Here is a 4,023-nt window from a genome sequence, read left to right as displayed (position 1 = left end):
GCGAGTACATATTCAATTACACCAGACCTATTAAATAATGATTAATATTCATAATGATTATTAATTAAAACATGTTTTTTCGATAACCGTTTAAGACTAAATACCGATATTAGCAGCTTTTTAATGATTAATAATTAATTACTTAAAAAAGTGTTAATTAATTCATTAATTTTAATTACATCTTTAGTTTGTTATTTTTATCATTTTCAATTATTTTTGACTTTTTTAATTTCATGATTAATATAATTATTTGATTAATTTCAATTATCAATCAAGAAGTCAAACTGTAGACAGAAATTAAGAATAATTAATAACTGCTTGAATTATTTATTTATTTTAATCTTATCCAATTCTTATTCAATATTATTAAAAAAGATAAAAATATAGTATTAATTGTACCTGAAAGATTTTACTTTCAATAACATTTAATGGAAAATGCATTTAAATTTATGTTCGACAGTTTGAAATATTTATGTATTTATTTTTCCTTTTAATTAATACTCAAAAAATTTAACACTAATTATTGGCAAATCTAAGGCTGCTAAATAAAAATGTGTAATATATTAAAGTGTACTTAATCAAAAGTCTTTTATTGTATATTCATGAATTAATTTTACTTTTTGACTCCCAAAGTAGTGGTATTGGTCCATAATTGGACTAGTATTTTTCTGTCTATTTTAAACTAGTATGAGACTGGTATATTTCTAACTGAAATCTGGCAATTGCCATCTCGTAGGACATCCCCATGTTAAAAATACCAGTTGATTGCATGGAAAAAAGATAGTTGGCAGACTAGTTGGGCATGCGGTTCATACTAGTTGTGAGGTAGTTTTCAATTAGTACATTTGACTACAGGGATGCACCATACACGTACATACATACACAAATAAACTCAGGCAAATATATAAATACATATATACCCCGCTCTTAATAACTGTGCTGAGGGGAAATTCAAAAGAAATACATGGTTCGGCGGATACAACGGAGTTTGAAACTATATCTAAACGCACTTATCAGAAAACTATCAACCACTTCACCAACTACCACGCCACACCGAGTTAAGAGCATTTAGTGTGCTTTGTAACATTGTACACAATCAAATACCAATCAAAATACCAAATCATTAATTATTAATATTCTGAAGACTTATCTTTCCTTTGCTTAATAATTTACGTGCGAGCACTCCATTGCGTGTGACGTGTCTGCGCAGTAAATGGTAGATAGCAAATTCTTTTTTAATATACAAAATTTATAGTTTTCACATGAAAATTCAATTCGTAAACGTTTGTTAATTGTATTTTCATTCTTGATAATTTATCAAGAACAGAGCTTTTGATTTCTGTGCTAGAATCCCAATGCTTGACAAATAATAAAGAATTTACAAATTATAAAACTTTTGAATATATCAAGCGCACGGAATCGGGCATAAAGTGTTTACAACTATCTTTCTTACTGCCTTTCAATTGTCTTACAAAAGACTTTCAACCATCCTAGCCAGAATCGCGCTATACAAAAATTTTTATGACCCAGTCTAATGTGCAAGCAAAATAATATGCAAGTGCTTTCTGGCAAAAGAGCTGGCATACCAAAAGTCTTTCAAACTATCTTGCCTGTCGTGTTTCTTTTGTCTTACGAAAGACTTTTTGCTACCCTAGCCAGAATTGCGCTCTTAGTAAGATAATAATCAGATTGTTTAAAAAGTTATTTTTGCATGAGCAAGGCTAGGGTAAATATTATTTTCAGCTTTTAAATACTCTTTCACCAAGCATTGTAAGTTTTTTGCTAAAAAAAAGTAAAAAAATTTAATTTTAATAATAAGTTTCTTCCACTTTGTCAAATTTACTGCGCCACAAAATATCTCAAACGATCTCGCCTTTCACAATGTCAATGCTAAAATGTTGAACTTCAAGCGAATTCCCCACACGTACATACCAACATACAATTGCTTAACTGATTATCTTTGCATATCTCGTTCATTGTCAAATTCTTGAGGAAAACCGCAATTGTTGTCTCCTTAAAAAATAATATGCCACATGTTGCATGCAACATATTATTAGCGCATATTTGTCAGTGCAAAACGACGATGCTTGTTTAGGCATCAAGTCACATGCATAGACAATGACAATATTGTTGTTGTTGTTGTCAATAACTATGCACAGTTTGTAAACTTGCCTATAGTATGGCCCAAGGGTAAGGCAATAAAATCAAAGCAAAGTTGCATGTGCACACCCACACACCCACCTAGAAATATGCGCTTGTTGTACTATTTAGCGGCCAAACAAATTACGTGGCAAATAGTGCCAGACAAACTTTACATAAAAATTTTCAGGGCAAATTGTTGTGGAGTTTTGTGTGAGAAATGCGTTTTATCTCTGGCTTTATGTCGTTGCGCTGACAATGCAAAGTAAAGTCGATGTAGCCGCAAGCGCAGGAAGTCAACAACGAGAACTGAGAAAAAGTTGATGAGCACCGTACCGCTGCAAAAATGACTGTGCCGTACGACTACTATAAAGCAACTAAAAGATGCAGATCGTGCAAATGCCTTGCTGCAAATGCTGTAGAGAAAGAGATGCGATTCCGTTGATAGCGCGCGCATTTAATCACCAATTGTTCATCGCTGCAACAAACAATGCTTTGGGCCGAAAGCGCTTGCCTGGCGGCTTCGCAGGCGGATGCTAAGCGGACGTCGTCGGCAATGTGAAGCGCAAAGGACCACCACGATGATTGGCGGCGGCGTAAGACGACTCAAAATATTTTATGTCTTTAAATGTATGTGTGTGTGTGTGTGTGTGTTATATAGATGCTATGGCGCGCGACGGCGCATGCGTGGGTGGTAGTGATGGCCAGCGCGCTCGTTGATTGCTGTGAATTTGGTTAATTTGTATTTTATTGTGCAACGATAAGTGAGCAGGATAAGACCAAGTGAGTTAATAGAATTCAGTTTTAGAGCGCTGAAGGAAAGCGCGACAAAGGAGAAAAATAAAAAAAACACAAAAAAAATATAAGCTGAATGCATGCAAAGCTGCTGCATTGTTGATTGGTTAGCGCTGTGTTGGTGATTTTTTCCTCGCAACACAATTGTGAATGCTGTGAAAATAAAGTATTAGATCAGCATATCGATCGCTGTTTATATTATATAAAATGAAAATGCTAAGCAAAAAGCAATAAGATTAGGAAGTGGCAACATTTTCCGTTAGCGTTGCATCATCATCATCATCGCCAGCATGGCAAGAATGGCAAGTGGCAAGGGATTTGTGTTGCTTCACACATACCTACTCGTACATACATTTTTCTATAACAAAATTTGGATAATTGAACAAGTATTTTCCCAGCGTCAGCACCAGTTCAGGCTCCGTTTTTCACCATTTCATTCGTTTTTTGTTTTTTGAATTTCCATCTACTTGCCCGTGTGCAATAGCGCATGAACAATATGAACGCTTGCGGTTTGGAAAATTGTTGCAACGGCCAGCAACAATAGCTGACAATGGCGCTAACAATAGCAACAACAATCAGCGTAGCAGCAGTGCACATCCCGTATCCACCGCTCAATTGTCAGTCTAACTCTAATCTGCCCGCATATGCTGACCGCTTTCGCTATAGCGAATAGTAACGGGTGATTTTTTTGAGGTTAGGATTTTCATGCATTAGTATTTGACAGATCACGTGGGATTTCAGACATGGTGTCAAAGAGAAAGATGCTCAGTATGCTTTGACATTTCATCATGAATAGACTTACTAACGAGCAACGCTTGCAAATCATTGAATTTTATTACCAAAATCAGTGTTCGGTTCGAAATGTGTTTCGCAAACCCAATTGCTGCGAACGGCGACGAATCGACATTTCACGGTCTTCAGCAACACTCTCAGAAACAGACGCAATATTCTCTTCTGTACGCACTGTACGCATTCGTGTGGTTGGTTTAATGTCCAATAAAGTAAACTGAGTGCGAAACTTGGTCACAATCGCATTAATTGTTTGCTCACTTGGTCGATTATGTAGACCATAAATCGGACGTAAAGCGA

Source organism: Rhagoletis zephyria, unplaced genomic scaffold (genome assembly GCF_001687245.7).
Source record: "Rhagoletis zephyria isolate East Lansing unplaced genomic scaffold, Rhagoletis_zephyria_1.1 Rzeph_scaffold_04583, whole genome shotgun sequence".
NCBI lineage: Eukaryota > Metazoa > Arthropoda > Insecta > Diptera > Tephritidae > Rhagoletis > Rhagoletis zephyria.
Note: the sequence above shows the minus strand (reverse complement) of the source record.